Here is a 27,722-nt window from a genome sequence, read left to right on the forward strand (position 1 = left end):
AAGGGAACAGCCTGAAGGAGGCTTTTGCCTCTCTCCACTGCTAGAATAGAACAAAGTCCTTTGCTGTGTGGTTTTGCATAACAATGGAGCAACTGAGAAATGAGAATACAAGCACCCGGAATCAAATCTAAATTAAAAGAACTGCCAGAATCAACTGCAAATGAACTGGTAACCAGTGAAGAGAGACTAAAGCAGACAGAATGGGATCATATTTTCTCGCTGCAGCCGCTGTGTTTGGAACAGCATTAGCAAATTACAGAGCAATCCAAGAACAAAACATTCCAACAATCAATCCCTTTAGGACTAAAGGCACACGCTCTGCATTCTGCTTTGGTAGCAGTCACTCAGTCCGTTATTTCCGAGGTAGCAAAGGAAAGGAAATCTCAGCTCTGGAATTTACAATTACTTCCCCTGTGCAGATACTAATTCTTTAGTTGTGGGTTGGGGTTTCCCCCCCTCAGATGATCACTGGAGTAAAGGGAGCTACAGAAGATACTAATACTGGAAAATACTCAAAGATTGTCTCAACTGCCCAATTTTCCAAGGCAGTGGGAGGTATTCCAGAGAATTTCCCATTTCAAACTGCTTCAGGCCCAGGAACATGGTAGTATTTAGGGGAATCACATATTCCCCTGTTGGACAAAACCTTGGGTGACCTGGTTTAGTGTGAGTTGTCCCTGCCTGTAGAAGGGGGGTTGGAACTGGATGATCTCAAGGGCCTGTCCAACCCTAGCTGTTCTATGATCCCTTTGGCACCCATACAGAAAGAAACCACACAGCACACACCAAGGTTTAGGCAGCGCATAGGAAAGCTAGGAGTGCTGTTTATGTGAGCTTCTAGTGTTATTTTACATAGACTCCAACCAACATCACACAGTTCTCCCTTCCTCACTGCCAAATACTCTCTCTGAAGTATTACATCAACAGAAAAGACAGAAAAGAAGCCCAGTGCTTAAACCAAGTGGCATGAGAGAACCATCAATACCTTGGTGGTACAGTATAGCCTGCTGCACTTGTTAGCAGCTTGCTGCAAGGGCAAGAGTGACTGATACAACCTTGCCTGGAAAATGCTCCTGTGAAGAGGTCCCATCAGGACAAGTAGCTGTTCTTGCTTCTGGGGCTGCTTGCTGGAGTTATCATCCTAGGGAAGTTTAACCCAAGCTAAACTGCCTCCAATGGAGCTTTCAGGAGGCATTCAAACACTGCCACATCTTTGCTTTCCTTTTCCTCACACCCAACTCAAGTATCAAGCAAAAGCTCCCTGCAGGTGAGATTGCTTTCTTTTAAGAGCTTATAAACCCGAGTCCTGACAAGGAAATGTTAACTCATGCCATTTCTTCACGGTTCTACATTCATTCTTCCCCCTCTTGACCATCTGAGCCAACACAAACCAAGAGCAAGGCCACTGTGCTACAACTGCTCCCCGCAAATGGCTCTTTCCCCATTGCAGTCTGTAATGTAGTAGCCTCTAAAGCAGCATGTAGCTGGTTCAGGAGTGGAGCTGGTTTCATGCTGTAATTGGGAGTCATTTGAGACAGTTCATTAGGAAAGGCAGCACTTCTGCCTCCTTTCACAGCCCATCTGACCTGACAAACAGGCACCAGCCACTGGGATCAAGCAGGGACACTAATGAACAAGCCCCAGTTCAGCTCTCTACAAACACATTAGATGCTGCTGCAGGGCCACAGGGGGACAGAGGCAGTGTGCTCAACATATTCAAAGCTTTTTGTTTCCTTGTTCCACCTCTGGCGAGGCAGCCCACAGGTGCATCACACATTCCAGCACTGCAGCAAAGGGACTTGTGGACAGCACTGGGTGAGATGCCCTGAAACAGTCTTGCAGGACTTGCTACTAGGTCACCTGCTTCCATAGGGGCAATCCCATCCCAAAGGGACCACACTGCACCAGGAAGGAAGCTCACAACCAGCATATTTATGCTGCGTCTCCCCACTGTAAACAGGTCTCTGGCATAGCCAGAAAACAGAACCCTAACTGTGCAGATGAGGCCCTCATTGACAAGTGGTGGCTTTGGCAGTGCTGGGGTAAAGGTTGGACTCAATGATCCTAAAGGTCCTTTCCAACCTGGTTGATTCTGTGATTCTATCAAAAACAGAAAGACCCATTCAGATCTAACACGACATTACAAACTACCTTCAGACCCAGCAGAGAGAAACCAGAGGGCAGATCTCAAGCAAGCTGGAGCTTGAAGGGCTCAACTAACATTAAACATCTCTAGTTCAAGAATAAAAAAAGACATGTTAGCCAGCTAAACCATGCAAAAAGCTCCTATTTGAAGGCAAGAAGCAGCACACATTGATACTGTGCAAATTCTTTAGCCCATTTGTAACTGAGTCTCCACAAAGTCAATACCAAGGCAAACAATTTAAGAGTCACTTTTGGAGGCAAGACAGAAAGGTTAAGCCTTGCCATAACCAATCAGTGTCAAAGCAGAGCCACAAGAGGATTTATCTCACAAATGAGTAGCTTGGGATCTCATCTTTTACACAAGGAAATACAATCCCCCACAATGGAAAGAGGCTTTTTTCTTGGGAAAACCAGGCTTGCAGCTGTACAGCTCTGACTGTATCACATGTTCAGGTACAAGCTTGAAACTCAGCTCATGACCCAGTTCTTGGAACTGCAGGAAAGCATCACTCTTGGAAAAACCTACTTTATTCTTTCTTCCTGCTACTGGTCAAAAAATAGGGCACATGGAGAGAGCACTTGAGCTTCCAACACTCATCTCACAAAGCCTTAGAGCAGGCTGTAAATAACACATTTTACCTCTTACACATCAACTCTTCCATAAGCCTGTGCTGTGGCAGTATTCCTTCATTCCCTCAAGAATACTGTAGAGCAAGGTTCCAGGTCCACCACCTCCAAAGGCTCAGAGGTGTCTTCTCAAAGTTGTGCTGCCAGCATGACGACAGCTCAACTTCTGCCTTTGCATTGTTCTTCATGCCTGGAATTCAGAGAGCAAAGTGAATCTCAGAAGATGAGAGGCATCTCTGCAGTGGGGTTTTACAGCTCATTGTGAACTTAAGGGTGAGGTTTGTCATGACTCCCATCTTGGTTATACCACACCAGCTGGTAGGTGCCACTAGCAATGCACAGTCCCTCAGAGGGGGACATATATCCAAGGGTGTCACCAGCAACCAGTTATGCTGATACAGGGATGACTTGACAGCACTGTCAGCTGCTTACCAGGCCCTGTCTTTGTTCCAGCATGTCTTCTGCACACACTGTCTCCTCTCCCTGTCCTCACACATGATGTTTTACATTTTAGAGTGACACTGAAGCACTTGGAAACCTCAGTAGGAATAGGTACTATCATACCTCGTGCCAATTTGGTGCTATGTGTAGAGAGAAAACAGGGCTGGTCTAGTGAAAGCTTGACTCAGAGATGTCAGGTAACTCTCATCAGCCTGCAAACTTGACTCACCTCAGCTGGTGCTGCCATTCCTGTTGGATGTACATAAAACCTTTCCAGGAAGAACAATTCTATTCCTGTCAGAGGTGTTCTGGTTCAAGTGGATTGATTTGTAAAGGGACTGTAACTTCTTTCCATTAGCAGTCCCCATCATTTCTTTTAAGGGGAGTCGCTGCCCAACAAGGTATCAATTAGAAACTTCTCCTTGCATAAATAATCACCACTTTGAATGCCACCCCAGAGCTCTTGGATGCCCATGAGGAGATGGAGCAACAAGCAGGATATCCATTCTGAACCAGACAGACAGGGCTGGAAAAGGGGAGAGCAAGTGCACAACTGAATGCTGCCAATAAGAAAGGTCCCTTTTGGATTCTTTCCCATCTCTATTCCCCATCCTCCCTGAAGCCTGTTCAGAAATCCTGTTGTCACTTGCCTTAACATCTTAACAATACCATATTTCAAGCTCATAATAAAATGTGAGGCAGCAGGAATTTCATCTCTTCACACTTACTCTAACACAGCCACACATTAATTTCCTGTTTCATCCATTATAATACTTCTCCAGAGCAATTTTTCCAGGGAAATGCAGAAAGCCCCAAAGATTTTCCTTTAACAGTTCAGTCAAGCCATGTATTTGGCAAGTTTAGTTTTTAGATCCATGCTTGAGAATAATGTAAGTGATACTTCAAACTTAATTGGAACAAACACATACTATGTGGGGATTTAATACCAGTATGAGAAAGCACAGAAGCAGGCATTTGCCATTTGCTTTGCTGCACTATAGCTCCTTAAATAGCTTCTTACTTACACTGCATTCCTTGTGACAATTCCAGCCTGAGCATTGAGACTGGCAAGCTATGCAACACAAACATACATTGACATCAAGGGAAGGAGATGATGCCATTAATCGAGAACAGCATAACAAGGATCTGGTCAGCAGCATCTCAAGGGTATTCTCTCAAATGCAACACAGGAGAAGGACACTCAAAATCACAGAATATAAAATACAACATGATTTCAAAGTCATTACAGCTCCAACAGCTACAGGCCGGTGTTATCCTTTCAGACACCAGTTGCTCTGAAGGTGACACTCCACATCTTCCCCCCAACCCAAGCTGACAATACAGGAACCAAGATGGTTCAGATACTTGCAGGATGCATGTCTCCAGGCCAGAGAGAACCAACACAGCTTTGTATCCCAGCACTAAAAGCATTGGTGAGACAGCTCTCTCCAGACTTTCCGGCCACTCTGGAGGGACTTTTGGCTTTGGATGCACAGAAGACCTTGGTATGACTCCCAGTTTTAGACGGCCATCTCCCAGCCTGTATTATGAGCAGTAACACAGAACCCCTCTGTTGCATTTCCAGAGGGCAAAGCTAAACCCTTGACAAACTTCAGCACACAAGAATTAAGGTAGGACCAATTTCACAGACTCTTCTTAACAGCAGCAAGCTGCAAGTAATTCTGAGCACAAGAGTTTCATTACTGGATAGCTCATAACATGCTCCCGAAGAACACTATTTGCAAAAGATAAAGTGGAAGAAGCTACCTTATGAATAATGGAAGTTTATCACCAAGTGATGGGTTGGAAATAAATCCAAGTCCTTGGGCATTTCAGTAAACACCTTTGTGCCTGAAGGAGGAAGAAAAGAAAGAGATGTATGAGAAGAAAATGCAGGAACAGCTCCTAAGCTGGTGCTTTTGTAGCTAACTCCTCAGCCAGGCTGATGAAGATCAAATGACTTTACTGCACTAACAACTGACAGAGCAATTTTACAACTCATTTAAGAGCCATCAGTTAAGATTCAGCCGATTTTAGTGTTACCAACTATGTTCTCCAGCATTTCCAGGACACCCAATGACATCAGTCAAGGTAACAGCAGCATATAGGAAGGCTATAGAATGCAGCCTGTGCTTCAGGTGTCCTCCGTCTGACAGTACTACCCAAGCCCTGAGATGAAGCGGTGCGTGCTAAACATCCAGGTTTACCCAAATTCCTTCCAAACATCCTCTAGTCCTTTGTTCATCACTAATTCTAAGAGGAGATCCTCTGTAAAATGCACTGTTCACATCATCTCCTTCCAAGTGCTTTAAACACCTGAAAAACAGACCCCAAATTCCAGCAGCAGAGATACCATGGCCTGAAGAAGCCGTTTTCAGCGTGCACAGAAATGAGCCAGAAGGTGAATTGCTTGTTTCCAAGCTAAAATACCTTATGACAAACCCTGGGCTGTAGGAGGCAAAACAATAGGTGCATGTTTAAGAGGTTTCTAATCCAAACTTGCTTTTGCTGTACCATCTTCCCCCAAATAGCACCTCTCCATTTCGTTTTTGTGTTGATTACACTTAATATTCAGCCCATATGATAATTTCAGGAACTCTCCCCCAATTAATAACATGCAGATTTATGCACTTTCCTACTTTGCATGCTTAATTTTCCCCACACAGTTTGTCTGCTTTACTCTAATTCCTCTGCTGTTTACTTTGCCTTGGTGTTCTTGATGCAAAGCTCAAAAGGAAACTCTCACTTGAGCATTCATTATTAATTTCTCCTAAGTGTCTCCAATTAATTCTCTGAATAGATTGGTACTTTATGGCATTTGTTATGGATTGTTTGGAAGCAAACTTCCAATTACCAAAGGAGCCCTGTTTCCCTTGGCTTGGAATAGTTTTCTGCTCAGCAAAGCAGTGTTAAAGAGATAAAACTGCTTTTGATGGAAAGAAGGCACTGTCCTCACCCATCCAGGCAAGGTCCTTGGAGGGTTTTCTGCTGCCCATCCCGACACCAAGCAGCTCATCGATGGAACCAGCTCACACTGCAGCAGCTCAGCAGGAGGAAGCTGCACTGCTCTGACCTGGCCTCACAGCCCACAAAGAGAGGTCTAGGCCAGAAGCCCTTTGTGACCAGGAGCTTTAAGAGGGGAGTTCTCAGGGTCACCACTCACCAACTCCAAGCTTTCAATCACAACAGCATCACCATACAAAGGAGCATCACCCTCACCCCTGCTCTCCACACTCTGCTTGGAAACACCCCAACCTCAAGTATGGAGGTTAAGCTCTGTTCCACCAAGCTCAAAGAACTCAAATCTGGGGTTTGTGGAGCTGGTTTAAAGCTTTTCCTTCTGCTCAGGTTTTTTATTTCTGGAGGCCTAGAAAGCTTTACAAGATCCCAGGTCCATGCAGCACTCTAGAAACGGATTGCTAAGCAACACTCAAGCAGTGATTAGGCTATAAAGATATTGTGTGCAAGAACACAAACCAGGCATCATCTGAATTACAATTCTAAGTATGCCTCAGCCACCAGCAGACAATATCAGCCCAAAACGGGACAGTAGGTCAGGTTCCATGTCAGCCAGCTTTCATTCTCAGGCACAGGGATGTCATCTGTCTGCCTCTCTGAGAGACCCAACCTTATCTCAAGATGTTTCTGAGCCTGACAATGCCTTTCTAAGTGTTTCATAGGAGGAGAAAGAGCTGAGAACAAAGACAGGACTCAGATGAGAGAGTCTGTGCTCCAGAAGTCAATATACAGTATTTTTCACTTAGCATTTGGAACTATGCAGGCAGAAGGCAGCAATTTAGAGGACAAAGTCTCACACAGCACTGAGAACTCCCGTTTGTTTTATTTCATCCATTTAACAAACATGACTTACTATGTGTGTACTTTTGCCTGAGCTAGGTAACACACATCTTTGAATTAAGACTAGAGGAATTCAGTTCAGGCAGTGCAAAATAAGCTGTTTCACAATAAGAGAGAGGTTGGCATGAAGAGTAAGTCCTCATAGCACTCTGGGGAGAAATCATCTCCAAGCAATGCAACCAGTTTTCCTTACATAAAAACTAGTCTACTGATAGAGCAGAGGATGAGCAAACCTGTGGATGAGAAGTATAGAGTGCAGGTATGGAGAAGCTCATTGCATTAAAGCTATTTATCATTGGCAACCTGAAGCCTCTTCCTAGAGATACCATTACTTGGGCACATGCCTATCATTGCAGCCTCTCCTATTGGAAAACAAGAGGGTAAATGAAATAGAGTTCTCATTCAGCTGCCTGTGCCAGTCAGCCACTAAAAGCTGCGAGGTTCTCCTCAGCCACCTTCTGTTTTCTGCCCCTTCGATCACACACACAGTGTCAAGCAACATTTGCCTTCTAAAAACGTCCTTTGCCTCACGAGCTGTGACTGACACCCACAGAAAGGGAAGGAAATGGAAAAGAAGATGCAAGTGGGGGAAATAACTCATTTAGCAGAAATCCGTCAGAGGAAGGAATGCTGTCAGAGCCAGGAGTCAAACAGTAAATAAGCGTTACCCAATTTAAACATGGAGCTGCTTAAAAACATGCTTCACAGTAACATGCAGTTTAAGCACTTAGGAAAATTGCCAAGAGGTGTCAAAACAGGAAGAAGGCTGAAAATAAAACTGCATGTAAATAAATCCCCCTCAGCTCTGCCAAACTGCTCAGGCTCACTAACTGAGCGATGTCATATATATATGTATACACAAAGCGATGCCATATATATATGTATACACCATATACATAAGGTACCGGAGAGAGACCCCTTCCAGCCATACATGGCCAGACTGACTTTTCTTTGCCATGCTGGAAGGAGCCACCAGCACAGAACATCTTGTTCTGTGCCCCCAGACCCTAAATTCCACTCTCCATTTTTGTGCTACTTGGTATCTTGGCACCCTATCATCCTCCAAATACTCAGAGGATAAAACCAGATACGTGTGTTCTGCTTTTTTATTTACTCTTAACCTACAGCCCCTCAAATGGTCTCATTTCTGGTCTCCTCATTGGAAAAGTTGGGGTTGAACAAGAAAAAATCTAAACCTCACTAAGAAAACAGGACAATTGTTTAACATCTGCTTTGGAGACATACACAGGCTATGTAACATCCTTTGTGCACAGACACAGCACCATTCTACAGCACAGGACAGTAACAGCCATAGGACAGGCTAAAGAGCATGGAAACACCTTTCCCACCTAAGCCACCACCTTCTTACCAGCCAGTTTCTTCTGTAATGTCATTTTTTGCCACTGAATTGGGAGCATTTCTCTGGAGGTAAGGTTAGCCCATGATTCCAGTATTTGAGATCACCAGATGAAATGAGAGTTCTCAGCATCACTCATGAACTGTAAGCACATGCTAAGGGAGAACAACTGCAAAATAGGCTGTCAGCTAAGAAACCCTGTGGGCTCACAGCTGTGCTTAGCAAAGATTCCCAAGGCAAGAGAACAACTGCTTCTTACTTACATATTCCTCACATGCCACATTCTCTCCTTAGCCCACGTGCTGCTGGCAGCACCCAAATGCAGCAGGGAACAGTTCTTCAACACTAAATTCCCTGTGGACTAGATGATCTTAACGTCCTTTCCAACCCCAACTTGTTCTATGATCCCAGTGGAAGGGCTGGTTTCCTACAGGGCTCATTCCATAGGAGACTACTAAGAGTACAGGAGAAATCATCTGCTAACCTGCACTGAGATAGTCTCTACAACAAATTCTGGGCATTTTAGTAGGCTGACACAATCCAGAACCCTCTAAGATGTCTTTTTTATGGCATCTTCAATATAAGTCCCATGCACACCCCTCCAAACCCTGACACTGATTTGTATTATGCCATTGACTATTTAAAGCTGGTTTTCTATTAACATTCAGTCCCTAAACACTGTAGAAGTAAAGCTGCACATACAACACAACCTCCACCCACTGTAAACAAGTTTTACATCCTCAGAACACCGAGCACAAGATGCATTTTATTTCATCAGGAAGTCAACCAAAAGACGATCTCTTTATATCTTGATTACTGAGAGCTATTCCCATAAAATAGTCCTGGAAAAATACTTCAAGCCCTACTTATTAATCAGCCTCCCAGCACTGCCACAGCTCTGACTTGTCAAAGAGCTAGGAGGCAAGCTCAATGCATTCAGACAGAACAGAATGGATCAGCTCCAATGTGAGTCTTTCAAGATGACAGGGCAGCGTTTAGGGCTGCATCTAAGCTCCAGCCTAGCTCAGTGCACGTGGATTAACATGGCAAGATTAAAAGTCTATTCCCACACAGTAAATGGAATTCCTAAGGCCTGGCAAGTAAAGGTCAAGCAGCAAAGGCCAGACAGGGACAGGAAGAGAGCACTAGAACCATAAAGTGAACTGCAGATAAGTTATAACCAAGTCACACCACAGCATGGACCTTCACCAGCTGAGGGACCGGTTACAGCAGCACTAGATTTCCTGTTCCCACCACTAGCTGAGCCCAGATCCAGCAGCACACTTGCATAGCCATTGCTGGACAATCTGATAAACACATTCCAGTGGGAACTCCTGTGCTTTCCATAGCTCTTCCTGCCAGGATTTAGCTGGTTTGCCGACATCCTGAGGGCAAGTCAGAAGATAAGCTACAAGAACTACACTATTCCCAACTTTCATGCCTCTCCTCCAACATCAGGTCCTAAACACCTATAGAAGGTGTTTTACTCTAATTCCCCTTCCTTGCTTCTAAACACCTATAGACGGTGTTTAGAATTATCCCCTCAAATAAATATTAAATCTCTCCCCATGACTCATTACAGACATACGACTCTGTTAACAGGGAAACAGAAGTTCCTTAAACTTGGAATTATTTTATCATCTATCTTCCAATTTAAAAATACAGGTATCTGCTTTGAGCTAGGAGCTGATTAACTCAGACAACTCTGCCATATAGAGATTAATACTGGGGTATCGGACCATGTCAGTTCTGTCAGTGGCTGCAGGGATTGGTGTCTGCAGTAAGATGTACGGTGTAACCGCCTGTTCTACTGGTCACCCTTACCCACAAGCACCACTGAATACACTCCACAGGTTCCTCTCCCTACCAGTTTTCCTGAAGCTCCCATGAGTCAAACCCAAGCACAAGTAGTAGCTCTCATTGGGAATCACACAGGAGAGATACCTATTCACCCCCCTCTGCTGTATGCAGCACTACTTGTTGACAGGTAATGGACAAGATCTAAATCACTCTTCCCCTAACCTCTTCAGATACATTGAGTTGTCATTGTGCAAGGAAATGAATCTGCCAGACTGGAAAACCCCAGAATATCTCGATTGAATCAGCTCCTTGGCTTTCATTTAACCTCCTCTCCTCCTTCAAGAGTTAGAACTTGAGCAATGCTCCATCAGGGCCATCCTACATAAACACATGCAAATATAAAGACAGAGGCTGGCCAGTCACAGAGAACTTCTCTGCTGATTAACACTGACATGCAGTTATGTCCTGGTTTGAGCAGCAGCAGTCAGTTTTCTCCTTCTTAGGAGCTAGTGCAGTGCTGTGTTTTGATCTTTTGGCCTGGAAACAGTGCTGATAACGCTGATGTTTTCAGTTGCTGCTCGAATGTTTGGTCTGGCCAAGGACTTTGTGAGCCTCATGCTCTGCCAGGGAGGAGGGAAGGCCGGGAGGAAGCAGAGACAGGACACCTGACCCAAACTAGCCAAAGAGGTATTCCATACCACAGCACGTCATGCCCAGGAGGTAACTTGGAGTTACCCGGAAGGGCTAGAGGGACTGCAGGGTTGGAGGAGGTATTGGTCGGTGCTCGGCTGGGGGGAGTGGGGCGAGTTATTGGTCGGCTGGTGTTGAGGTGTTGTATTCTTTCCTCTTGTTATTTCTTTTATAATTATTTTGAGCAAAAGAGGTTTGTGGTTGGGTTTAAACCACGACAAGTTACAAGCCAACATGCTTACAGCAAGCAGTACAGCTCCTCTACACTTACCCGGGATGCACCTTCTTGCAGCTCAGAGAACCTTTCACCTCCTGTCTTCTGGTATTCACAAGCAAGCCTCTGAACTAAAGTCTTCCTCAGGCACTCCCTGACATCCTCACTTCTCTTAGGAATTTTTGGTGGCACTGATATATATCCAAACTGTTCCAAGCATTCCTTCCACAAATGAGTGCCACAAGGCAACAGGGGCACAAAGTTCTCTGAATAGGCACCAAAGGTTCAAGAGCTACAGAAAGAGTTCTTTTTAACACAAGAGCTACATATCTGCTTAGCAGAGACTGGAGCAGCCACCTTAGTCATAGTGCTGATACCCACCTGGAAAGGCTCACAGGAGAAGAGTCAGGACATCTACACAAAGTCAAGCAGACCACATAGACTGTAGCATTCACGACTTCTGCAGTAGCCCAGGAGCTTGTCAGATGTACAAGATTAATATCTACAGGGATGCCAACAATCCCAGTGAATCAATACAGGTTCTGACAGACCCCTGCATGCTGAATTAAGCAGAGCTGCCAAGTGGGTTGTAAGCACACCATGTTTAATGATCAGATGATCTTCCACTCCTAAAGAGATTAGTCCTTTCAGCAAGGGTGTTTGTGCTGCAGAAGATGGATAATCCTGCACCATCAGCCTGCGCACACATGGAAAAGCCAAGAAGCATTGCTCAGTAATGGGAATTCTATAGACACAGCCAAGCAGCTCAAGCAAACAGGTTTGACCTCCCAAGTTTAATCAACAGTGGGGACTTGCTCAAAGCCTTCAGCAAAGCATAGGCCTCCATCACCTGCACGTGCTCCACTAGCATCACAGCCGCTGATTCCTGTGTGGTTCAGCCATTAGAGAGGACAACAGCAGCTGGTGCATCATCCAGGAAACAGGTTGTGGTTTACAATCCCCTACAGTTATAACACCTTTAAGCACAGGATACTTTTGTTCCTGCAGTCTGTTACCATCCTGTTTGAACCAAAACCCAGCATTTGCCTGAACTTCTATAATAGACACAAACAGTACAGGACTGACAGAGATTCCAAACCACACACAGCTGATAATGCACCTCAAAACCACCACACAATCCTGGTGGCAATGGTCCCACTGAAATGTCTGTGATCAGGGCATTTTTGCTTCACAGATTCCAATGCTCCCAAGCACTCCCAAGCACTCCCAGGTTATTTGACATAACAGAGAAGGGAGACCAAATCCACAGAACACACTGTCCAAGAGCAATGCAAGTGTTTTAAGTTAATGCACAGCTCAGTTCTAGTGTTTTTCACTTAGAAGGATGATCTTAGAAAGCAATAAAACTTCTCAATTCAAACTGCACCCCAAAGCTTAACACCAGAGTTGGCCTAGGAGAAAGCGAAGCATTAGGACAGGTGGAACATTTTCTCCTGTTCTTTCTGCTGCTGTCTGAACCTTAATTTAGTGTCAGTATTGCTTTCTCACTCATCTTCTCCCTTTCCTTAAGTGTGTTTAATCTGCTGTAAAATTGTTTTCATGGCTGCAGTGAATGTTATTGTAACTGGTTTACAATGTGCATTATCTGCACTGTGTAAAGGCTTTTGCCTTCTGTATGCTAATCAGTGTCTTCCTGCTGTCATTCAAGGTGCATGCCCTCACACAGCTCTACTAAGTTACAGTTCACCTCACTGAAGGGCACAAATGCCATTTCCTACACAAGTTAATAAATCACTTTGGATCCAGTCCTTCAGAACATAGGTGTTCAGGTGGCTTTGTTCTGACCTGTAACTTCTGAGCCATAGGAAATGAGGGCTTGAACAGAGATGGTCATCAATCACCAGCCTGACAGGCAAAGCGCAGAACTAAATGTGCCCATTCTGTGGACAGAAAATCATCCTGGGTTAGGACAAGAAGAAAAGCCATCCTGTGAATCCTCCCTAGCTTGTTCCATATTAAAAAGACTTCAGTGATTCAAGACGAAGCAAATCAAGGCAAGAAGCTGGACCACCATTTTCCCAAGATCCCTGAACAAGTCAGTATGGATAAAGGAGTTCAGCTGCCAGTCCCGCACCAAAGCCTCATTTCTAAGCTCTCGCCCCAGGTATGACTTGGTCATATACGCAAGCCAACTTGGCAGAAGATGGCACACTTCTCATCATTGTACGTACACAGCCAGGCTGTAAAAACAGGAACTCAAACCCAAGGACTCCAAACTTGGAATACTGGTCACCAGCCAAAGGGACAAGCAGCCAACCTGTCCAGACCTTTACTTCTCTTTAGCAGACCTTTAGGACTCTAGAGTACACATACTCCACAGGGAGTCTTCCCATTGGAGAAGCAAGCAACTCATCCACAAGATCACTTCTGAGGTGCCAACTGGGCCTCCTGCCACCGGCTGGCTGATTAGGACATCAGTTGTCTGATTGCACCAGCTCCCCAGGTACCCCTTCCTGGCAAGGGCCTCAGCTCTGTAACTCCTCATCTGCCCACATCTACAGCTTCGTGGCCAGGGACAATCACCAAAGGAGCAGCTGAAAGATGAATTCTTGGACTGAAACACAAAGTCACCTGCACAGAGAAGGTGGGACAGCTTCAAAAGCAAGCTTATAGGAAAGCCCATTGTGTTCATCCCCTGTAAAAGGCATTGCTTTGTTCTTCCGATATTTATGCACAACAACTCCTTTACCAACCTGTCTTTAGGATCCTACTCTATTTTACACCTGCCAATTTCCCAGAGCATGGGAGACTGCTCAGAGAAGCCTATTCCTCAAGCTGTCAATGCAAGGTTACATGATTAACCAAGAAAATCTATAGAAAAAGGAGGAGAAAAGCCTACAGACCCAATCCCCAGTTCATCACACCACTCCTGCTGTCATGCAAAGCAATATTGCCACAGCAGCCACGATACCCTTAGCTCAGGGGCCAGGACAGCTGAAAGGAGGCACTTGTCTCCACTTTGTTAGCTGGGTAATTGGTCCTGCTGTGCAGGGTCACTTGTAAGAAAGATGACAGCGGGTACAGCCTGTCTGCTTCGACAGCAGGGGCACCCTGGAACAGATCTCCTGGATTTATTAAGCACTGGAGAGGTTAGTGAGCTGTGAAGAGCTGATTCCCCACCACTGCAGTCTGCTGACTAGGAACTTCCTCCTGTGCTTCATCAACTTTTCATTATCTTCCTGTGGGGTTTGGAAGGAGGGAAGCTTCAGGGATGTAAGATGATGCAGGAACCCTCCAAATCAGTCACCCTCTGGCAGCAAACCTTTGTGAGAACAAGTCAGCTGGAGCTGGCTCTTACGCTGAGCTCTTCAAGGTAGCACACGAGACAGACCAAGGCTTGCCACGAGTTGTGTTACTTGTTCCTCAGGCTGCCTACAAACATGTAAGCCAGTTGTACAGCATCGTCTCCAACGCTCATTTCCACATTCAGCTGTTTTCCCACCTTGAGGTGGAGAAGGCAAAACTCAGCCTTGACACAAACTATAGATCCTCACGTGAAGAGAAGGGATTAGCTCAGAAGTGTGTATCCATATAATAAGCTGTATCAGCCTGCATGCTCTGCACAAGAGGCTGCGTCCTGCAGGACATAGGCACACAGGAGGTGCAAGATAACTCCAAAGACTGTAGAGTTTTCCTCCTGGTCTTACAAAGCTCCCTTCCCCAAAGCTTAAAAGTATCTGAGCAAGTATTTTACTGACACTTTGCCCTCAGTTTGTAATGAAGCAGAGGGAATCAAAAATGTCCCTTTGAGAAATCTGTGCTCTGTGAAGGTTAGAAGACAGGTTTTGATATCGCCAGTAAGCTTTAAGGTTTCTTCTTTACTCAGGTAAATCCTGAAATCTCTACAAAGTTTTGAGCAGGAGTTTGGGCTAGAGAACTCCTGAGGCCCCTTCCACCCTGAATTATCCCACTACAAACCAAACCCAAGGAAGCTGAAAGTTAAAACACCACATTCCCAGAAGCATCTGAGTCCAAGATGAATAAAGGAAATTAACTGCAGAGAGCAAGCAACTGTTAGGAGTGGCCAGAATGTAAATACCTTCACATCAAAGCCGCTGCAGCAATAGCTCTTTGGAGCCCAGCTGTGTTCGCAGCGCTATCTCTGTTGACCTCTCAAGCAGGCACATCAAATCAGGATGGGAAAACGCTTCTTCCCCATGGCACAGCTTCCTTTTCCCCAGCTTGCAGATCCTTTAAAAAGCTCCTGCTCTTCAGTCTGGACAAGATAAGAGTAGCCAGAAGGCATCGTGTTATCTCTAGCAAGACTGCAGCAAGAGGTTTGCTGCTCTGCTTCATGGAGCAGAATTCATGCTTCAGACCAAAACCCACTCCAGTGCTCCCTATAGGGAGCATCCTTCAAGCCCCAGGCCCGAGAGTCTCAGCTTCCTCCTCTAAGGCAATATTTAGAGCCCAGAATTCCTTTTGCCCCCAAAGCACAGAGGCTGCAGCTCACCTCCACTGCCAACTGCTGGCAGAGTCAAGGCAGGGAAATGCTTTTAGCATTTGCTGTATCTGCACAAACCCGGAGTAACTGCACGGATTAACAGCAGCCCTGCGAACCACAAAGGGTGGTTTGAAGATACTTCCCAGCTCTGCCTTCGGTGAGGTATGTGGGGTTCTGTGGTAGTGGTACTGAATGATCCCCTTCCCCACAATAATATATAAAGCCATATCAATGATGGGATACAAGAAACCATTTCAAACACAAAAGCAGCAGTAGAAATAAAGCATGTTTGAACACTTCATATTGATATATTAATGCCTGAGGATTGCTGGCTTCCACTGCACCTTAGTTTGCAGTCAGCCTGTAAGGGTGACATCCCAATAAAACAACAATTGTGAGGTGTGCTATAAATACCCCCTCACTTCTCCTTCAGCATGCACATTATCCATAATGACTGGGCCTTTTGCAAACCTTCAAATTCTGTTTTACAGGCCTTCATTTTGGTGTAATATCCTCATAAACCACAACAGCAGTGCAGCAGAGAGACCTAAATTAAAAATTAATGGGCCCTGCCAGTATTAAGCTTTCTCAGAGCCAGTAAAAAGCAGAAGGACATTCCTCCCTCCAAGTACAAGTCCTCTTGTACACCACCACCAAGCACACCTTTCCCTACCCTAGGCTGAGCAGCCAGCTCTGCTCCAGCCCCTGTCACTTCAGCAGTGACTGGTGGCACAGGATGGGCAGCAGAAGGGCACTTACAAAGAACCCCGTAAGGGAGGAACCCAGCGAAGCAAGCCCCAATTTGCTACTGTGCGTAAGATCCAGCAGCCACCCCTGAGCTCCCACAACCTTCTTCATTTCTACCTAACCCTGGTTTTCCCCATCTTAACAACTGAGCTCAGTGTTCAAATAGATACAGCTTTCTCTTCACTACCTTTTAAAAGCATTCCAACATCTTGCAACTTCCACTCCAAAGCTACTCAGCAGTGTAACTCATGACCATTCCACCAAAAGCATATAGCCCAGTTTGATTACATAGTGTAGTTAACCAGCAGAAGCCCCTTCAAACAATATTCCCACCTTTCACCATGGCATCAATGGGAAAAGTATTCCACCATACACTCTTCATATGTTTGACAGTACAGCCATTTCTTACTTCTGTTGTCAGATTCATCTCACACCAGAAGCTCTGGTCCTGTTCAGCACCGGACCATGCACACGCAGCCTGAGACTGGAACCTTCTGGAGCTCCTCAAAGGGAAGGAAACTTTATCCTGATCCAGGTGCCCTCAGGCACTTCCACCAGACACGAGGCACAGGGCAGCATGAATTACCTGGAGAAATTCCATAGTCTTCCATGCAGTACGAAGACAAGCTGTCATCATTCTCTCCCTGCTCCCTTGTATCTCAATGTGCTCTGCAGCCTCCCAGGAAGTTGTGGGTGCTCTCATGGGGGGATATCTGTGAATTAAACAACCTGTGCTTCCTGACTCAGCAGCTTTGCACCCTCCCTCCCACTTTTCCTTCCCAGGAACCCAAACGGTAACACAGCATTAAACCAGTGGATGTTACAGGGAGGAAGTGGTGTCCCTTCCTTGCTGGAAGTACGTAATGACCGGTCAGTGAGCACCTGGCTACCCACAGTCACTAAATGAAGATGGCAGCTCAAGAACTCTGAGCCATGCACTCTCCCTAAGTGGTTGCTGTAGTCTTAAGGGAAAAGCTGTCTTTTCACTTTCTTCCCCTTCACTTCAGTTAAAATTGATGCTTGCAATGAATATAATTTATCCTACTGGATGCTACACTTCAGTATACAATTCTATCCATACAGAAGAGATCACATCAAGCAGCCTGTGAAGAGTAAGAAGTCTCAGTGGTAACTGTTGTGGTTAGCACAATCTATGGAACCTCTGGATATGTTTCTCCATGCATTTTCTTGCAGAGCCAGCCCCATCAGGAGTGCTACTTGTATTGAGAGCATCACGTGTTCATCCTGCCCAAGCACTGCTGACCATCTGCCTGCTCCACACTCAAGCTCCCATTCAGCAGCTGCAGGAACGCAAGTTCATTTCATTTAGGACCATCTCTAAGTGTTTCAGACCCACCACCTACACTGCCCCTTAACACCATGCAACCAGCTCCAGCAGAGGAAAACTAACAGACTAAAAGCAGTTTATTGGATCACAGGGGAAAGATTTGTTGCATACCAATGCCCTTATGGGGCAGCATTTGTGACAGTGACAAAATAAGGCTTCTGGTACCCAGACAAGAATTTAACCCTTTTAAGGCACCAGAGAAGCTACTGATCAACTTTCAACTGATGTCCTGTGAGGTGTCTCATCTTCAGGACATGAAGCAATTCCTTAAGCCCTCATTCATTAGGAGAACTTTCTCAGCACATCAAGCCTCCAAGGAGTCCTTAGGAAGAAAATCTGCCCCCGCCCCCCCCAACCCCCCGAGCCTGTGGCCCCAAGATTTGAGCAGACTCCATCAAGAGCAGCCAGAGCAGAGGCACTGTTTAGCATTGCTAACATGCCTATTACAGTCCAACAGCATGGAAAAAGCAGTCACCAAGGCAACTGCTGGAGAGACCTGCTGGTGCTCAGGGATAAGCTTCTGAAGCATGCGAAGGTAACAATCACTCCAAGGCATCCACAGCTTGTGCCCTTTGGAAAACCTGCTGGAGAGCCGGCAGTTTCCATAGGAACACTGTGGAACAGCTCAGAGTGAAGCTTCCTCTCCACTGTTCCACTTCCGAGGGCGAGCAGAGGCCCAGCAATACAATGAGTTGCAGTTCCCATTTACTACATGCAGCAGCTGGACCATGAGCAATGAGGCCAGAGGAGCAAGAGATTACCAGAGGTTCACCCTAGGGGTAAGTAATGGAGCCCTTCGCCTATAGTGACCTACTTTGGTACTATCTGCTTGCTTTGCGACAGCTACCCCCTTTAAAGACATCATTCCTTGACCAGCTAAAGAAGAAATACAGGTCTAGAGAGAGCTCCATGTTCCTAGAGCGACTGCATTGCACAGAGTTTAGGCTACAAGCCTATATAAAAGCACTGAACCTTTGGATACAAGCCCATATAAAAGCACAACTGTGTTGGAAGCTCTCTGAGCACTTCCAACTAGATCACCACAAAAGCTCATGAAGCTGTTAGAATGCTGCCTGCAGCATCAAGCATTCCTCAAAGTCTAGCTATATCCACATGATACATCCCAGAAAGTTAAGCACACATCACCTCCATTTGGCAGCTATGGACCAGAAACAGACCCACCTTCAGGTGACAGAACTAAAAAGCTTGTCCAGGAAAGGGACTCATCTGCCTGAGAACTCTTTCTTTATGTGGCCTAAATAAAAGCCAGCCACTTCTGCTGCAGGGACCCATCTGCTCCAGCCATTCACTGCAAAAAACCATGCAGGAACCTGTGCTTAGATCAGTGTGGGAGGAGTTTGTGCATCATTTGAGGAGTGAAGACAAGAGACCTCCATAGCATCAGACCTGCAGCTCCTAAACAAACCGCTCCCCATGCAGAGCCCTACTGCAGCCCTCATGGAGGGTACTACATGAGGCCAAATTGTTCTTACATAGCAGGTTAGTCCTCACACTCCAAACCTTCTCCTCCCCAGAGATCTAGGAGTGTAATGTCCTTTTGGTTCCTCAGCTATAAACAGACATATTCCTCAGTCACCTTTGCCTAATGTTTTCTGATGCTTGGATGAAGATCAGCACAATAAAGCGCTCAGGTTAATTCCTTTTCATGCCTCTGCACCACTGCCAGTACTGAGCAATGGTTGTTCCTCCTCCATAGAACAAGAGAAGTCACAGGAACTGCTACAGATGATCTTCAATCTTTTCACCTCCACAATGTTGGCCATTTCTGTTGTTCTGATCTCAAACAGCAGCATTACTACCACTGACACTGAAAGACTGAAGATGAGATCATCCGATCTGCCTGAAAACACTGTTATCCCAGCAGGAACTCCATAACAAGGGCTATCCCTCTGGCATGCAAAGCAGAGACACCAACCTATCTTGAGCTGCTTTTCACCATTATCCCTGTGAGAATCCTTCGGAAAGTTTAAGGCATAGCTTGTGCTTATTCTTGCACCTGACGTGGAACAAATCCTTCAAGGTCCAAGGAGCACATCAGGCAGCTCTGCTGGAAAACTCAAAGCATGATGCTGAGAGAGCAGGAGACTGGGACAGGAGCCCTTGTCCTCTCTAGTGACAGAAACACTTTACCAGAGCATGCAGAACGGAGGGCTGGGATGACGCTGCCTTCTCCCTGGGATGCTGCTGTCCTGCTCACTGGACCATGCAATGTTGAGCAGAAGGAAAGACAGGTTTGTGTGCATAAGAATGAAGGTGCAGCATCCACAGGTTTTGAGTTCTGTCTAGAAGCTACTCATGACCCAGCTAAGAGGGAGACTGGCATTTCCTGTTCTTACAGCATTGGGGCAGAAGGTGTTTCAGCATGTAGTAGGCAACACTGGTTATTTCCTGCAAAACTACTGCCCACAACCTTGCCCACGCAAGGCCCTAAAGAGGAGCTCTGGCTCAAGCCAGGCCTGCTCCAGCACAGCAGAGAAGGAACATTCAGCACCCATGCAAGTACTGACCCACTCAAGTTGCATACCAGCCACGTTTGCCACCATTTCTGAGCCTCATCGTACACAACACACCTGTATATTCCATATTCCTGGAGCAAAGGGGTCCAATTTACTACTAGCTTTAATCATAAATTAGTTAAAACAAAGAACAGGCAACACTAATGTCAATGTAACTGCTACCCAGCTTCATCTCATGCAAATCCCTAGAAGAATTTAGCTGTCACAGAATCACAGAATGGTTTGGGTTGAAAGGGACCTTAAAGATCATCTAGTTCCAACACCCCTGCCATGGGCAGGGACACTTCCCACTAGAAGCTTAGATTAAACAGGAAAAACATTCAGGATTTCAAAACGCCCTAGATACCAGTGATACTGTATCTATTGGTCTAGTGTGATCTATTCTGTAATTCTATGATACATTTGTTTTAGAATCATAGAATCATAGAATAGTTAGGGCTGGACAGGACCTCAAGATCATCCAGTTCCAACCCCCCTGCCATGGGCAGGGACACCTCACACTAAACCATCCCACCCAGGGCTTCATCCAACCTGGCCTTGAACACTGCCAGGGATGGAGCACTCACAACCTCCCTGGGCAACCGATTCCAGTGTCTCACCACCCTAACAGGAAAGAATTTCCTCCTTAGATCCAATCTAAACTTCCCCTGTTTAAGTTTTAACCCGTTACCCCTTGTCCTGTCACTACAGTCCCTGACGAAGAGTCCCTCCCCAGCATCCCTATAGGCCCCCTTCAGATACTGGAATCAGGTCCAAAGGGATCTAAATCCCAGCATATTACAGTTGCGGAGAAGAAGAATGAAAACAAGGAACTGAAGAGAGAGAACCCAAGTAGGAGAACAGGTCTTGCAAATGAGGGGATGTTTGTACAATCCCATTAGGGATGTTTGTACAACCCCATTAGCACAGTACAGAGGGAAGGCAATGGGGATGCCTGCTGGTCCTTGCAAAGCAATTGGCTTAAGCAGGCACTTGTCAGCTGGATGAGATTGGATTTTAGCCCCCCATTCCCTCAGGCACAAGCTCTGTGCCAGCCTGGCACCTGCAGCCTATGTCAGGGCTGGCTGCCACAGCAGCACAAGGTCTCCCAGCCAACTCCAGAGTATCCATAAATCCTGAAGATAGGTACAGGGCTGGCAGGCTCTCAGCTGGAGAGGTGTTCAGATGCAATAGTGCAGGTTTTTTTCAGCTAGAAGGCACTCAGCATCATCATTCCTGCCCTGTCTTCACATCAGCACCTCAACTCACACCAGTACAAAGCTGATGTAGGGACAGCATCATTTTAGCCTAGACACATGGTAACCTAAGTTTAGAGACCTACCATTGCCTGGGTTGTTTCATTCATCTCAGCAGTGCCTGACAGACCTTCCACGTCCCCATCTCCTTTTCCCAAGGAGGATGTTTGCTGCCCTTTATAGGCGGCACTGGAGGCATTAGCATGTGGCATAGGATGCACCAGGACCAGCTCAGGTAGGGCCTCATCAGCATTCAGCTCCCAGGGATGAGGGGAGGGTTTTATTAAAGCCTGCTGCACTTTTGTTAGCAGCCCCAGGAGAAGAACAGTTACCCTGGGGTACCAGCTTACACCAGGCAGCACATACAGCCAGGATCAAAGATGCCTTTCTCCTCCCACCCAACAATGCTTTCTGAAAAGACATGGAAGCTGCCCTCACTTATCTCCAACTATTTATTCCTGACATGAAAAGGATGACAAGGATATAAACCTGTTAGGAGTGACATGGATGGCTGTGAGGAGTGACAAATGCTTCACGTGTCTCTAAGCTGTTAGGGCATTTGCACGTGTGACTGCACCCCTGCCTATCTGCTGGAGTACAGCCTCTGCAGAGCTGAGCACCTTCACAAGCTGTGAGCCTGCTGCTTCCCTCGCCTTACAGTCAGGGGGGGCAGCAACAGCATGAAATGCTTTTGTGACAGCAGGCATTAGGAAGTGCCCTCTCACCCGAAGCAGTCGATCGCTGCGGTGTGAAGTATGTCTCTCGGTTCAAGCAAGGGCTACAAAGAATCCCATGTAGAATCAGTGCAGAATCCTTCAGCTATCTCTTCCCAAAGGGTGAGGCTGCACCTGACCTTGACTGGGCTTTCCCAACTGTTCTGAGCACACCACAAACGTAGCTTGGGACCCTGTCCTCATGTCTGCAGTAAAGCCATCACTGGGCTGAGTATCACCTGGATTCTGGTAGATAGCTTTGACACTTCAGGCAATAGATGACAGTGAAATGAATACTGCCAAGGGCCCAGTTGTGACCTCCCTTCCAGTAACAGCCTCATGGGAGAAACGTTGAGCTGCTGAACCTCATTATACCTGATCATCTCTACAGCTGAAACAAAACCTGCACAGAGAAGCAGGCCTCATATCAGGTCTGCCCCTGCTCTTCTGGGGTTTGAAGCCACTTAGGGATCCCTTGAGCATCTCTGAGTGTCTGCCTGGTTTCTCAGTTACTGCTTTGCCCCACAACTTGTAAATGAAAGGTTAAAATGCCTGTGGGCAAGCAGCCTGATTAGAGCACATGGTGTTCTGGCATCATGATATACCCACATCCACCTCCAAATCAGCCACTTGCCAGGCCAGATCACTACAGCAACTTCCAGTTGATGACTGGGACAAGTCATAGCTCAAGATTATGCTGGTGCTGGCCCTATATGTTTTATAAACAAGGGGAGTGCAGCTGTAAAAGCTGCAATCTTGTAAGGGTGGGAAAGTCACTTTATGCTCACAGAGCACATTCCCCTCACACAGACAGATGTCCTAACATCAGCTTTATGGCAATAGTAATACTTAGCTTTCCAGTAGCATCTCTTACCCAGAATCTCAGTCTGTTTTATGAATGTGATGGACCAGAGGCTCAGGGCCACTCAGCACCCCTCTGGGAGCATTCACAGGGGCTAACTTCAGCTAAGGAAGCCAAACTCTGCAGTCAGAGACTGAAGCTGAGGCAGGACTGGTACAAATCATTCCCTGTAGAAGCTCGTCTCCTCAGTGTCATTTGGAAAAAATCAGCATGAGCAAATACCTACCTTTAGATTCCCAAATGTCAACTCCCCAAAGAGCTTCTCACACTGGCACTTCAATTCACCAGGTTCTTACCCAGCCAAGTTTTTCCTCCATCCCATAGCCTGCAAGCCATGAAACCTTCCTGTGGCACTGTTATGCTAAAATGAGGACTAAACAAGGAGCCCCACACAACTTTACCTTTGGGAAGGTTTAACTACCCAAGTTTCACACTTCTTTATCTAAACAAAAGCGTTCACAGAGTGTTTAGAACTCAAACAGGACACAAAGGTTCCCTAGAAAGGGTTTGCACCCCAGTACGGAAGAGGCAACGGAAGAGGCAACGTTGCCACCCGAAGGACTATGCCACTAATGAAGCCCCTCCAACTCAGGACAGCAGTGACGGAACTCATCTTTCAGCAGATGAAAGCTGGGTGAGGCCAGGTTCTGCAGGAGAAGATCCCGGTGTCTTGCAGTATCATGTGACCACAGGAAGTCTTGGAAACAGCCTGCATTTCCCACTGGATTTACACACCTGGGCTTCCCTTCAGTAGGACTCCATGGTCAGGATTTGCAGAACCAGAAGCAGCACCCAGTTCTCCAAAGGCTAAGAAATAGACCCCCCCTTATTCCAAGTCAGTCAAAGGGGAAATAAAAGCCAACCCATCTTCCTAACCCTAACCCTAACCCTAACCCTAACAACGATTTTTAATGCCTTTATTCACCCTTTTCCCATATACCCTTCCCCACCTGAAACCCACTTTATAATTCACACAATACCAGCCTCTTAATTCTTATTCCTGGCAAGACCATTTCCCTCACTATCATGTAAATGAGCCTCCCTGGAGCTCTTAAGCATTATTATACATCATGGTAGTTGTATTACTCTCAGCACTACAAATGCAGTCCAGGACTCAATTACTATTCACAGATGAACAAAGTATACAGTTCATTTACCGAAGCTCTGACTGCTTAAGGTATAGAGCCTCCAGAGTTATGTGCATTTATTCATGAAGTGCCTTGGAGGAGAAAATGCAGGTCCCCACCTCTAATGTCCTTCAAAAGGCAATTAAAACCTGTCAGTAAGTGCCACACTTGCATGCAACATTCATCTCAACAATGCAGTTTCATCCACAGCTGCTGTTCTGCAACATGAGCACGCTTTGACTACTGCTTAAAGGGCTACAAAGTCAAAATCTGGATCCTAAAATCAAGCACCTAAATTCTGTTTCCTAAGGGGCTTCTGAAAGGTCAAGAAAGAAACTGAAGGTTCCCTCTGAAGTCTTATTTAGAGGCTTCTATAGGTATTTCTCATGCTTTATTCGATTCCTGTCGCTGAGCCTAAACATAGGGGCTGTTACCTATCTGCATCGTAGTACGACAGTCATAATTACAGCTACTAAAGGCAGGGAAATAGTTGTCATGACCTACAAAAGAGTTCAACATCCCTAGCACTCAGGCTTGCAAGCTTCCTCAGCACATTGGTCCTTGTATCTGCAAGCACAAAGAACAAGGAGCATGAATTCAGACCAGGTTTCTACATCCCAGAAAAGGCTGCAAAGATGCAACAAGATCTTCATTTGTAAAAAATCCCAAACTCCCTCTCTGCAAGAAAGCAGCCTAAAGTAAAAGGTCCTTCCACCAGCCATTTCAGCCTCTTCTATGGATCTCCATAAAGACCTTGACATCTTTGTTACAGTTTCAGCAGAAGTAGCAGAGATCCCATGCAGCATGCCTCCCAGATTCCCTACAGGACCAGGACTTCATTAAAGGCTCTGCACAAGTGACTAATCTGTATTCAAACTGGAAACTGAAAAGCAAGGGCATAAGCTTGTCACCCACACAGAATACATTGCTAAGCCAAGCGTTCGGAAGATTCCCAACTTGTAACTTCTACAGACAATAGGGAGAGTCAAGGGAGTTAGAAATAAGAAGAGTCTCACTGTTTTTTTGCTAGATTTACATGGAACACTCAGCTCAGTACTCACAAGAAGGAAGCAAGGATTGAGAGGGAAGAGCGACTACACCAACCTCAGCCTCCCAAGTCCTAAGGAGCGGAGCTCTGTCACATTGCCCACACTGGAGCAGACTGAGGCCACAGCAGCTGAAAACGGAGCTGTGTGGATTGCAAGTTGCTTTTAAGTAAATACAAATAGGCCCAAGAACCAAAGCAGCAATGTACCATGGGCAAAACCTTTCACCTGTGGCTTGTGAGGAATCCCGTTCTTAGTCACTGCTCCAACCCAAACCCCTTCTGTCAGGAAGCCGGGTAATTTCATTGTATTTCTGGGGAGCAGAACAGTCACTGCACAGTTTGCATGTGCAGAAAGGTGATCTGGAAGCTGTGGGGTATCGTTTCTGACCAACAGCCAAAGCAACCTCACAGCCTGCGGTGAAGGCTGCGAAAGAGGGGGCACAAATCAGCACAGAGCTCACTTACTTGGCACAAAGTACTCTCTCAGTTACACAAGAGCTTCATCTCTCGAAGCCTGTTATTTTAGTGCACTTTTCAGTCGCTTCCAGATGACAGGACACTTTCCACTTGGAGTAGTTTCTACCTCATAAAAACCAGGCAGTATTTCACAGATTTCTATACATTTGCCTATTTATGCACAAGCAACTCTTCTTTGAGAGGAAATTTGATTTTCCTAGCTGGCTAGAACTGTATTTCAGTACCGGCTTTTTGTCCTACAAGCTGTATTGATTTTGCACCCTGATCTATGGCTGGCTTTAGCATATGGTAATTCAATCTAAAGTCCATTTTTGAGATGTCAGTCTCCCCTTCTCCAGCAGAGTAACTGCTTACACTGCATAACACTCTACCTGCACACAGGCTGGTTGCTTAGCACAAATACTTGAGGCTTAGGGAAGGATTAAGTTCCTGACAGGTATACAGGATTTATTTCAATGCATGTTTGGAAACCAGAACAAAAGAGTCTTTAAACTCATTTCATCAAATAAGCCTCAATTATGGCTCACATGAAGAAGAAGAAGAAGAGTTACTGTTATGGCAAAACCTTTCGCCTCAGTTCCAGGCCTATCTGTGTTAAGAGCACACACAGCAAGTCCACTTCATCAGCAGTTTCACACAGGGACTCAATAAACGTGTACCTTGAAGAGCTAAAATCAAGCACCTTGCACCTTTTACTCCTCACCCTGCACACAGGTGGAAGCTAAAGCCAGAATTCAGCAGGGACATTGGGTTCACAGAACTGCAAGGTTCAAGTTCTGAGCAGAACTGTCTCTAGTAACCTTTGGAACATACTTTTTTTCACCAGCCATACCCTAGCAGTGTCAGATACCAGTGTTAGTATCTTTACTTCATGCCTCAGCTAAGGTTACTCACACTTGAGCTTCCAATCCTTGAACAGTGCTCTCATGCTTACACTCAAACTGAATACACTGACTTTTGCCCAATACAACTAAACCAGCAACAGGGAACTTGTTTTCTCTCCTGGACAAGAAGAGCCTCCTGTCTTCCACTCTCCTGCCTGACTTTAAACTGCTCATTCTTAGCATCACCCCACAGCCACAGGACATATTTCTGTGAGCCATTTGCTTACCTACCTGCTTGCTCAGTTGATCCTGGCCAGTTTTCAAACAACCAGGACCTTCCTTTTTCACAAAGAGAAGCCCTAATTCCAACTGAAATAAAAACACAACAGACACATTAGAGAGCTCAGCAAGGCAGAGCAACACGCACAAAGATACACACCATCCACAGAACTACCAGCAAATATTGCTATCAAATGAATACATTCTTACTTCTAAGACACTCTCCTGTTTTGCAGATACTTTCCCTTTGCTCTCCTCTATAGGGCAAACCAGCTCAGCACAGCCAATCCCACCAGCTCAGGTGATTAGAACTACCTCAGTAGAAGCTTTTACCCCCTCACACTACCCCAAACACTCAAGCAAGCAGTAAAACTCTTAAAAGTCAAACTAAGACTTACAAAACCCCCCCCCCCCGCCATGCACTAAAATAACGAGTTTCCAAAAGAGAAAAAAAGACAGCTTCTTAACTGCATACACAGATCTGGTCCCTTTCATACCAGCTGCTGGTTAATGCTTTCCCTCATCATACAAAACAGAGCTTAGTTGAATGCAGCTGCTGCTCAGAGCGATTTCTAACAATTGCATATGAACTACATGAAGTGCTTGCTCTTTAATGGGCAGTTACAGGTGAGGAGTCATTGAATTAGCAGCTAAATATGTGTCTGTTGCTTTAAACGGTGCCTGCAAAGCTCTGCTTTCTTGAGTTGGAATGGGATGCTTACAGTTAGAAATGCTAAAAAATACCGTGAAGAGGCATTCCAGGGGTTTCTGAGGTGTCTGGGAATGGCTTCACTAACCAATCACTGCAGGAGACTTCAACCGTTCATTTAGAGCTGTTTCAGTCAAGCCACTGTGTTGTTTGAGCAGTGCTGTGTAACTGGGTGCCCTGTGCTGACTCTGAGCCCATCCTGAACTGAGGCTGGAGCTC

General features: G+C 45.9%; 1 long non-coding RNA gene across 6 annotated transcripts; it reads right to left on the reverse strand.

Annotated features, from left to right (window-relative positions):
- Positions 1 to 2,655: 2,655 nt before the first annotated feature.
- On the reverse strand, positions 2,656 to 27,377 carry LOC136023154 (uncharacterized). Of its 6 annotated transcripts, none has more exons than XR_010616498.1 (5): positions 27,292 to 27,377; positions 26,807 to 26,884; positions 15,193 to 15,369; positions 4,981 to 5,064; positions 2,656 to 2,962 (listed from the first exon to the last, which is right to left on the reverse strand). It is a non-coding gene; the product is annotated as an uncharacterized LOC136023154 (long non-coding RNA). The 6 variants fall into 6 exon arrangements; XR_010616499.1 differs by having other exon boundaries at positions 27,270 to 27,359; XR_010616496.1 differs by having other exon boundaries at positions 27,263 to 27,359.
- Positions 27,378 to 27,722: the final 345 nt, after the last annotated feature.

The sequence above is a fragment of the Lathamus discolor genome, chromosome 17, assembly GCF_037157495.1.
Source record: "Lathamus discolor isolate bLatDis1 chromosome 17, bLatDis1.hap1, whole genome shotgun sequence".
In the NCBI taxonomy this organism is placed as follows: domain Eukaryota; kingdom Metazoa; phylum Chordata; class Aves; order Psittaciformes; family Psittacidae; genus Lathamus; species Lathamus discolor.